The sequence below is a fragment of the Bos indicus x Bos taurus genome, chromosome 17 (assembly GCF_003369695.1).
Source record: "Bos indicus x Bos taurus breed Angus x Brahman F1 hybrid chromosome 17, Bos_hybrid_MaternalHap_v2.0, whole genome shotgun sequence".
NCBI classification, from domain to species: Eukaryota; Metazoa; Chordata; class Mammalia; order Artiodactyla; family Bovidae; genus Bos; species Bos indicus x Bos taurus.
In genome coordinates this window covers 17,021,809-17,033,156 of record NC_040092.1, presented here as the reverse complement: position 1 = coordinate 17,033,156, position 11,348 = coordinate 17,021,809, and the positions used below count along the sequence as shown (strand labels likewise).

The window sequence follows — 11,348 nt, the reverse complement described above, 5'->3', positions numbered from 1 at the left end:
CTGATTCCTGAGGACGCGGTTCACAAACTCCTCCCTTCTTTCTAACTCCTAAACGTGAAGGACAGCTGGGGCCAGTGAGGAACGGGGTTGTAATTCCCTCGAAAGCTCGCCTTGTCCAAGTAGGTCTCGGTCCCTCCTCTCCAAAGCGTGTGTCTGACAAGAATCCTCAAAATGCAAATTGCTCTCTAAGGCAGAGTATCTGGCTGTTTGCTTGAATTGCCCCTCCGCCTTCTCTTTACCAGGAAAACGAGCTTTCATGTAGGAAGGAGGAAAGTTGTATTTATTCATTCTTACAGACAACACGTAATTACAAAAAACCTTCCAAATGCCAGGCACCAAGAAGGCAGAGGTGAAAAAGATTAACACGGTTCCTGTTCTCTTAGGGGCTGACAGTCTGCTGGGAAAGACAATTAAAAAAAAAAAAAGATCGTTACACAATTGATTATTGTATCTACCACCATGATAAGACCTCAAAGTAAAACTGCAGGCTGCGTGAGCAGGCAAAGGGAGACCCCAAAGTTCTTGAAAAATTGGCATATGCAAGGCTTCCTTGAATACAACAACCTACCCTGAGGCAAAGGAATGGACATTAGCTAGAGGAAAGGGACAGAGGAAGAAGAATGGTTTACTCATTCAACAATATTTGTAGGTTATCTGTTGTGGGCTTCATCCTTTTCTAGGTAAAAGAGTGATATGCTAATGAGGGACTAGAAGTAGGTGGCTGCCTTTGACAGGGGTTAGCTCATCTCTTTCTGAGAAGCTGAGACCTGGAGGAAGAGGAAGAGCCAGTCTTACGAAAATCTGGGAAACAGTATTACGGGCAGAGGAAACAGCACATATAAAGGCCCTGTAGCGGGAATGATCTTGGCATGTTTGGGGAACAGCCAATGGGCCAGTGAGTGGCTATAGCAGAGGGAGGTAAGGGCAGTGGTAGGCAATGACATCTACATGGATCACAGCCTTGTTCTAACTCAATGAAACTATGAGCTATGCCGTTTAGGGCCACCCAAGACAGATGGGTCATGGTTGAGAGTTCTGACAAAATGTGGTCCACTGGAGAAGGGAATGGCAAACCACTTCAGTATTCTTGCCTTGAGAATCCCTTAGAACTGTGGCATTGGAAAAGACTCTTGAGAGTCCCTTGGACTGCAAGGAGATCAAACCAGTCAATCCTAAAGGAAATCAACCCTGAATATTCATTGGAAGGACTGATGTTGAAGCTCCAATACTTTGGCCATCTGAAGCGAAGAGCTGACTCACTGGAAAAGACCCTGATACTGTGAAAAACTGAAGGCAGGAGGAGAAGGGGGATGACAGAGGATGAGATGGTTGGATGGCATCACTCACTCGATGGACATGAGTTTGAGCAAACTCCGGGAGATGGTGAAGTGTTGACAGGGAAACCTGGTGTGTTGCAGTCTGTGGGGTTGCAAAGAGTCGGACATGACTGAGCAACTGAACAACGAGGAGATGACATCTAAGAAGTAGCAGAGGTCTGATTTTGGAGGCCTTGGTAAAAGTTTGGGTTTTAATTGCACGGATGGCCGTTGGGTGGATGGGTTGCGTTTCAGCAGAGGAATGTGGTCCCATTTAGGTTTTGAGATCACTCTGATCTGAAGTGAGGTGCTGATGCTGGAGGAGGATGAATGTGAAAGCAGGGCGTGGCAGGAACAGAATAAAGAACCCCAAAGGCATCCCCGGAACCTGTGTTAGGTTACACAACAGAAAAGAAAGATTGCTAAGTTGTGTCCAACTCTTGCGATCTATGGACTGTAGCCTGCCAGGCTCCTCTGTCCATGGGATTTTCCAAGCAAGAATACTGGATTGGGTTGCCATTTCCTTCTTCAGGGGATCTTCTCAACCCAGGAATTGAACTGTCTCCAGCATTGCAGGCAGGCTCTTCACCGACTGAGCTAAGCAGGAATACTACAAAGGAATTTAAGTGGCAGATGGAATTAAGGTTGCTAACCAGCTGCCTTTAAATTACAGATTATCTGGGATTATCTGGGTGGGTCTAATGTTATCATAAGGGTCCTTAGATGGGGAAGAGGAAGGCAAAGGAGTCAGAACCAGAGAGATGACTTGAGAAACATTCTAGTGGCCTTTGCTGATTTTGAAGATGGGAAGAGGCCAGGAAGCAAGAAATGAGGGTGGCCTCCAGAGGGTGGAAAAGTCAAGCAAAGGTATTTTCCCTGAGAGCCTGCAGGAAGGAATGCAAGCCTGCCAGCAGCTTCATTTTCGCCCAGTGAGATCTGCTGCAGATGTTTAACCTCCAAAACAGTAAGATAATAAATGTGGACTGTGGGACTTCCCTGATGGTCCAGCTGTTAAGACTCCACGCTCCCAATGCAGGGGGCCTGGGTGCCAGCCCTGGTCAGGGAACTAGCTCTGACACGCTGCAACTAAGAGCCCACATGCTAGGACCTTCCTGGTGTTCCAGTGGTGAAGGATCTGCCTGCCAATGCAGGATTAGATTAAGGTCTAATTCTTAATCCGGGAGGATTCCACATGCCAAGGGGCAACTAAGCTGGTGCACCACAAACACTGAAGCCCTAAGTGCCCTAGAGCCCAAGCTCTGCAACAAGAGAAGTCACTGCAATGAGAAGACCATGCACTGCAACAGAATAGCCCCTGCTCACGGCAACCAGAGAAAGCCAGCAACAAAGACCCGACGCAGCCAAAAATAAATAAATAATTAATTAAATTAAGAAAAGAGCCTGCAGGCTGCAACTCAAGATTCCATATGCCACAACTAAGACCCAGTGAACCAATGTGTGTGTGTGGTTAGTTGCTCAGTCGTGTCTGACTCTTTGCAACCGTATGGACTGGAGCCCACCAGGCTCCTCTGTCAATGGAATTCTCCAGGCAAGCATACTGGAGTAGGTTGCCATTCCCTTCTCCAGGGAATCTTCCCAAACCAGGGATTGAACCTAGGTCTCCTGCATTACAGGCAGATTCTTTAACATCTGAGCCACCAGGGAAGCCAAATAAATAAAAATAAATAAATAAGAAATAAATGTGGATTGTTTTAGGTCACCAAGTTTATATAGCATCAATCAGAGATAAACACACAAGAAGATCTCTAAGAAGACCGCTGTCATCATTCAGACGAGCTTTGGTAATGGCTTAAGAAATATTTACCTTACCTACTAAATGTTGGGATCTGTCTTAGGTCCACTTTCACGCTGGCCATCAGGCCACCTATCACCTTTACAGAGGCAGGACTTGGCCTTTCCCGAGTTTCTGTCAATATCCTCGCTCCAGAGCACAAGCAGTCCCCATACATGGGATTCCATGTCACCCAGTGGAATCAACACTTGGTGGTGGTGACAGGAGCAGATGGCTTGGGAAAACCAAAGGGCAGGGCACCTTGGTGAACCAGCGTGTGGTTATGACACTTTGACTGGACCACCACAGATCTGACCTGACCACTCATCTGAGGTCTCGAACAGGTACACAAGATGAAACGCAGGTTTACCTGACACACACACAAAGGCACCAAGTCAACTCTGTACTTCCCTCTCCTGACCCTCAATAAATTAATCTCTGTTGGAATAAATAATCAATAAATCTGTTGGAAAGGGAATTCCTTCTTTCTGTGGGCCTTCTCTAGGGATGGATGGGTGATGCCTGGGTATCAAGCATCTTTGTATTTGTCAAATTGGAATTCAAAGTGTCTTGATCCGGGGACCTATTTTTAATAGGGTAACTCTCCAGGCTCAAACATTCAACATCCATGAATAATTTTTTTAAGGATTGGTAGTAACCAATGAATGTGGACACTATCTTAGAATGCTTTTTTAATCAGCAACCCAAGACAGTCCCTTATATTTAGAAGCCTGGATCTAGAGTTACATATCAAGATACATGCACAACGCTATTTTGCTGAATGCAGCTGTCACGGTGTGGGCCAGAGATAATTTGCTGATCCAGGAGCTGAGGCCAGCGATTTTATGTCTGCATCTGCTTCTGCCTGTAACTTGCGGGTAAAGACAGGGCCACTTCAAAGGCTGTAGCCATATCACCCTTAGCAAAGCACAGATCAGCGGGTCAGGGACATTCCCTCCCTGAGGCTTTGCCCGCGGAGACAGTCAGTGCTCCCTCCTGCAAAGGGACTGCATGACACTGTTCCTTGCCTCTGCCTTAGCACTCTCATGTGTCCTTCTGCTTCTCTATGTCCTGTTCCCCACTAGCCTGATAACTGTTCCCAAGGGTCTCTATCCTATTGGAATCTCCAAAGTCTAGCACAGTTTCTATGGTTGAACAGGTGCTCTATCATTTTAAGATCTGATGAGGAAATGGAGGCGAGGGACAGCACAATGGGGAAACTGTCTAGAAAGCTAGCAGATGACTTTCACCCTGCTTGTGATAGGCATAGTAAGAAGCAGCCTACTTAAAGCAGAGAGTGGTTGTTTTTGTTTTTTTTTTTTCCATTCAGCATGTCTCTCCTTTCTTCGGGTAAAAAGCACTTTGGTTTTCCTTTGGGAAACCACCCTTCCCACACTCTCAATCCGTAAAGTTTGGGTGGAGCTGACTTCACCCTCCATTTCGCTGGCTGAATCCTGACTCATTTCCTGCCAGAGAGGGCGCCCCACAGCCTTGGACACTGCGTCACTCTGTGTTGGAAAGGGTGGCCACACCTGTGTGTTAATGGCTAGTATCCATTCTAATGGTTTGGTTCCTGCTCCAAATCAATCCTGCATCACTTCAAATTGAAACTTTTTCTCCTTGTAGCTATTACGGCAGAGTTACTTTATTTCCATAGACATTGCTTAGCTGGTAGGAAGAAATCTGAAGATGCTGGCAGACACTGTGTCTCTGTGAAACCAACATGTGCTCAGAAGTTGAGAAGTAGATAACGGAGATGTTCTTAACAATACTGAACACCAATATCCGGCCATACCTGAAGTTATCTCTGGAATTTTTGTTTTCAACTATATGAACAAGTAAACTCTTTGCTGTAGACTTTTTTTTTTTTGGTCCACTGGCTGCTGAAACAGTCCCCTGGCTCTTGGCCAATCCATTTTCTAACTGTGCTTTCTGGAGTGAAGAAGGCATGATCTGAGTTCTGCAGGAGAAGACCATCACCTCACTCTGGGGGCCCGGAAAAAAAAAATCAAACCCTCACCTTGAGCCCAGAGCTCTCTGACTTTAGTGGGGCCAACACTTTCAGTGCCACCTGGAAGGGCACTTCACGCTATAAGCTAGATGTGAATTGATACCTTGCTAGCCCAACCCTCGGATTTCCCTGGTGGCTCAGATAGTAAAGTTGTCTGCCTACAATGCAGGAAACCTGGGTTCAATCCCTGGGTCGGGAAGATATGGAGAAGGAAATGGCCACCCACTCCAGTATTCTTGCCTGGAAACTCCCATGGACTGAGGAACCTGGTAGGCTACAGTCCATGGGGTCACAAAGAGTCAGACACAACTGAACAACTTCACTTTCACTTCTTTCTTTAGCCCAACCCTCAGCCTCTCTGTGGTCTTCCCTGAGGCTGGGATGAATGAGCCCATTATGGTTATGGGAGTCTCAAGAAGGTTGGGAACCCCAAGGAAACAGAACGTACACACCATGGTAAACCAGCTTTCTTAAAACCATTTTTATTCTGCCTCTCAGCAACACTTCATTTGATTTGGATAAAAGATCAGGAACTCGAACACAAACAAACAGAAAACAAGGTGTGTAGAACAGAAATCAAGATCCATATACTGGAATGATGCTGGGATCTCTGTGTGCTGAGAATTGGTATTCCTGGTTTATGTCCTCCTGGGACAAGTGCTGGCTCATGACAGATGTCTGGGTGAAATGACAGGTGGTCCACCCGTGTTTATTTTTGTGAGGGTCTAGGGTTTTTAACAAATGCCTGGGATCCACAATCATCTAAGAACAATGCTTTGTATTTGTGTAACACTTAGAATTTTCCCTCTGGGGCAATCGTATCTATCATGGTAATTAATTATCATACTGACCACTCCAAGATAAGTAGGCAGGTGTTCTTATCTCCATTTTCCAGATGAAGAAATCTGAGGCACAGAAGGCTAAGAAACTTGCCTAAAGCCTGCTTGAATAGATAGATAGTGGCAAAGAAGGTATTGAAACTCAGGTGTTTTGATTTAGACACTTGTTCTTTCACTTAGAATAAGCTGCCTTTTCTTTTGCTTAGGAAGGTTATTTTCATGATTTCTAGTACTAGTTTTTCAAGTTATTTTTAACATATACCCCCTTATCACCTTTTGTATTAACCACTTAATATTTTCTTTGAGTCTACTTCTTTTTGTAAGTAAATGTATTTGACAAGAAAATTATACTCCTAAGTGGAGACTCGTAAATGGAAAGCAATAAAATACATAGACTGAAAATAAAACCCATTAAGTTATTAAATTTTGTCTAAACAGAAGACTTTGAACCTGAGGTCTGTTCTTTATTAAGAAGGGAAACAAGCCAAAGAATCAGAAAGGTGTTGAGGACCCATGAGCACTAAACAGAGACATTTTCTGAAATGTAATCAGGATTGAAAAAGAAAAATGCAAATGTTCTTTGTGATTTAGTGACACTTAATCTTGTGGCTGCATATGACCTAAAAGTTATCTTTGTGCACCACCAGGGGTATATCTTGCATACGGGGTTAGCGTGTTCCGGCAGGCAGGAAAATGGTGGCATTGTTAAACCAGTAGTCACACCTACAGGGTTTACATTTGACAGAAAAATAAATACATTGGGTGGCATTTCCAGGTGGCATCCAGGAAAATCAAAGATCTTGCCTGAGACTTGCTCAAGAGAGAGAGATTGAAGTAAGTTCATTAAACACAGGCAGTATATTCCCAAAACTGGGATGGGAGGGATGCCCATGGACCTATGATGGCCACTAAGTACATTCTCAGAGTCTGAGTCTGTCTGAGGTGACAAATGAGGTTGTGGTCAAGTTGACCCATGGGGGCTGCAAGCAAGGGGCTGGTGGGAGGGAGTCAGGCGAGACTAAGGCGAAAGAGCAGAAAGCTCCTTCATCCCCATCTTTGATGATGGAATGGAGCAGATGGAGGAGGAGCTGCTAAAGGCCAAAGTGAAGCTACAACATGTAAAAATGAAAGGAGACAAGGCGCTATTCGATGGCTTTAAACATGCTGCAAATGTGCTCCATGCTGCAAACCAGCATCCTTTACTCTTCCCAAAACGTCCCTCTCCTCCTGGATCTGGACTGCCCCCATTAAAAGCAACGAGATTTTCTGAGGCTCATCTCTGGAGAAGAGGAACGCACACATGGACACAACGGCTTTTGATATACTGAAACAGTGAGGCTTGATTTTCTTTAAAAAAAAAAAATCAATGGCTTCAGCTGATCTGGCTTTGCTGCCTGGGTTTCCTAAATTTTGGACTTTTTTGTTGTTGTTGCCTGCTGTTCTTTCTGGTTTTAGCTCATTTGCCAGGGACCTGCCTCTGGAGAGTCCTGGAGGAAAAGATCTCACAGTCTGAAGTCAAGGATCCATTCCTCAAAAACTCCTCTGGGGTGTGTGTGGATGAGGTCCATCCTCCATGCTCGTGGCTGACTGCTGGCTGTTCAGGCTCTGCGTGTACAAGAGACAGAGTGAGTGAGAGTGAGAGAGACAGACAAACAGATGGTGGGACGGGGGGTGCAGAGGGGATGGCAGGGGAGAAGAAAAGACAAAGAGAGAGAGAAGAGAGCGTAGAGCCTCTTCAGCAAGGGCTTCCCTCTTCAATGGCTAGTACTCTAATTCACCCAGTGCTGACATGGACTAGCAGCTTTGCACACTTTTGAGTCTAAGCACTGGCTTCTTTTTGAAAAATATATCTTACTTGGGAACATATGTTTTACATGTTGCACATGCAAAAACCCAAATGATACAGATGTAGGCACAATCATGGGCCCTGAGGCTTTCTGAATCTTACACTCCTCCTCAAGGGTTAGCAGCACTGTTAACATTTGGGGTGCACCCTCCAGGCATTTTCCTCTACATTTAAATCACAGCTGTAGTTAGACAGGAGCATCTCAAGGAGAGATGGGAACAATCCATGCAAATATCAGGAGGAATACAATTCCAGGAAGAGGGACAGCAAGTGCAAAGGCACCGTGGCATGCTTGTGTTGCTCAAAGAAGAGGAATTCAGTGCAGTTGAAGCGGAGGAGGGAGGGAGCAAGGGCTGGGAGATGTGGATAGAGAAGCAGCAACTAGATCCTTTGGGGTCTTATAAAGCCATAGTAAGGGAGGTATTTTCATATTTAAATTGCAGTATCGTATTCCATCCTATGAATGAATCAGTGTGTATTTAACTGTTCTCCCACTCTTGGACATTTAGGCTGTTTCAAGGTTTCCCTTATATCAAGTGGAGCTGCCATGAGCATCATTGCATATCCTTGGTTCTCATCCCTGGGCATCACATTTGAATCATCTGGAGGGCCCTAAACCGATTGATGCCCTGCCCTATCACTGGAGATTCTATTTTAGCTGGTCCAGGCTGGGCGCTGGGCATTGGGGATTTTCATGTGTTTTAAATGCCTTTTTGTGACACTGAGAAGTAGACTGCTGGGCAAGTAGGCACAGAGATTTTAGAAAATGACCTTCTGAAAGACTGTGCCAATGTACTGTTCCACCAACAGTGTGGTATCCTGGTCTTCACACTCTCACCAACCTTGATATTATCATGTGTGTGTGTGTGTATGGACATCTAGTATGTCATTGTTACCTTGAGTTATCCGGCTACTGGAGAAATCGAACATCTTTTTTTGGTTTACTTTTTAAAAAACTTCTTCAGTCTTCCATCAAATTTTTTCTTTCTTTTTTATGAACACCTTTTTCATGTTTATTCTTCATCAATATTCTTCTTCATCAATATCCCACCATCTTACATCCTTTTCAAAGCAAAAATCTTTCCATTGTTGATGACTTAGGTCTGACTTATCTTTATCACAACTTATCTGAACCAACAAGAAAGGCCTTTCTGATCTTCTGGAAACAGGTAATGTTTCCCATTTTTCATCATGGAATCACAAAAATTCTCTGAAGACATCTGTGCAAAACAATTGCCAGGAAGGAAGCCTTACATCAGCCAATAATACAAAGAATAAGAGAGATTTGCTCTTATGCTTTTGTAAGAGCAGCTTCTTGCTTCCTACCCCTCATGATATTTATTCTTCAGTTCAGTTCAGTTCAGTTGCTCAGTCGTGCACAACTCTTTGTGACCCCATGAATTGCAGCACGCCAGGCCTCCCTGTCCATTACCAACTCCCAGAGTTCACTCAGACTCACATCCATTGAGTCAGTGATGCCATCCAGCCATCTCATCCTCTGTCGTCCTCTTCTCCTCCTGCCCCCAACCACTCTCAGCATCAGAGTCCTTTCCAATGAGTCAACTCTTCGCATGAGGTGGCCAAAGTACTGGAGTTTCAGCTTTAGCATCATTTCTTCCAAAGAAATCTCAAGGCTGATCTCCTTCAGAATGGACCGGTTGGATCTCCTTGCAGTCCAAGGGACTCTCAAGAGTCTTCTCCAACACCACAGTTCAAAAGCATCAATTCTTCAGCACTCAGCTTTCTTCACAGTCCAACTCTCACATCCATACATGACCACAGGAAAAACCATAGCCTTGACTAGATGGACCTTTGTTGGCAAAGTAATGTCTCTGCTTTTGAATATGCTATCTAGGTTGATCATAATTTTCCTTCCAAGGAGTAAGCGTCTTTTAATTTCATGGCTGCAGTCACCATCTGCAGTGATTTTGGAGCCCCAAAAAATAAAGTCTGACACTGTTTCCACTGTTTCCCCATCTATTTCCCATGAAGTGATGGGACCGGATGCCATGATCTTCGTTTTCTGAATGTTGAGCTTTAAGCCAACTTTTTCACTCTCCTCTTTTGCTTTCATCAAGAGGCTTTTTAGTTCCTCTTCACTTTCTGCCATAAGGGTGGTGTCATCTGCATATCTGAGGTTACTGATATTCCTCCCGGCAATCTTGATTCCAGCTTGTGTTTCTTCCAGTCCAGCGTTTCTCATGATGTTCTCTGCATATAAGTTAAATAAGCAGGGTGACAATATACAGCCTCGACGTACTCCTTTTCCTATTTGGAACCAGTCTGTTGTTCCATGTCCAGTTCCAACTGTTGCTTCCTGACCTGCATACAGATTTCTCAAGAGGCAGGTCAGGTGGTCTGATATTCCCATCTCTTTCAGAATTTCCCACTGTTTATTGTGATCCACACAGTCAAAGGCTTTGACATAGTCAATAAAGCAGAAATAGATGTTTTTCTGGAACTCTCTTGCTTTTTCCATGATCCAGCGGATGTTGGCAATTTGATCTCTGGTTCCTCTGCCTTTTCTAAAACCAGCTTGAACATCCGGAAGTTCATGGTTCACATACTGCTGAAGCCTGGCTTGGAGAATTTTCAGCATTACTTTACTAGCATGTGAGATGAGTACAATTGTGTGGCAGTTTGAGCATTCTTTGGCATTGCCTTTCTTTGGGATTGGAACGAAAACTGACCTTTTCCAGTCCTGTGGCCACTGCTGAGTTTTCCAAATTTGTTGGCATATTGAGTGCAGGACTTTCACAGCATCATCTTTCAGGATTTGAAAGAGCTCAACTGGAATTCCATCACCTCCACTAGCTTTGTTTGTAGTGATGTTTTCTAAGGCCCACTTGACTTCACATTCCAGGATGTCTGGCTCTAGGTCAGTGATCACACCATCGTGATTATCTTGGTCGTGAAGATCTTTTTTGTAGAGTTCTTCTGTGTATTCTTGCCACCTCTTCTTAATATCTTCTGCTTCTGTTAGGTCCATACCATTTCTGTCCTTTATCAAGCCCATCTTTGCATGAAATGTTCCCTTGGTATCTCTCATTTTCCTAAAGAGATCTCTAGTCTTTCCCATTCTGTTGTTTTCCTCTATTTCTTTGCATTGATCACTGAGGAAGGCTTTCTTATCTCTTCTTGCTATTCTTTGGAACTCAGCATTCAGATGCTTATATCTTTCCTTTTCTCCTTTGATTTTCGCTTCTCTTCTTTTCACAGCTCTTTGTAAGGCCTCCCCAGACAGCCATTTTGCTTTTTTGCATTTCTTTTCCATGGGGATGGTCTTGATCCCTGTCTCCTGTACAATGTCACGAACCTCAGTCCATAGTTCATCAGGCACTCTATCTATCAGATCTAGGCCCTTAAATCTATTTCTCACTTCCACTATATAATCATAAGGGATTTGATTTAGGTCATACCTGAATGGTATGTGGTTTTCCCTACTTTCTTCAATTTAAGTCTGAATTTGGCAATAAGGAGTTCATGATCTGAGCCACAGTCAGCTCCTGGTCTTATTTTTGTTGACTGTATAGAGCTTCTCCAT

The 11,348-nt window shown here is 44.3% G+C and overlaps 1 protein-coding gene across 2 annotated transcripts in view; it reads right to left on the bottom strand.

Moving 5' to 3' along the window:
• Positions 1-279: 279 nt before the first annotated feature.
• TMEM233 (transmembrane protein 233) overlaps positions 280-11,348 on the bottom strand; it is a 53,081-nt gene continuing 42,012 nt past the window's right edge. The window contains exon 3 of one of the 2 annotated variants that reach the window (XM_027566746.1): positions 280-397. The gene's annotated coding sequence lies outside the window, so the exon portion shown is untranslated. Of the gene's footprint in view, positions 398-5,585; positions 7,564-11,348 lie in introns of those variants that run through there. The other variant, XM_027566745.1, reaches the window with a different exon arrangement.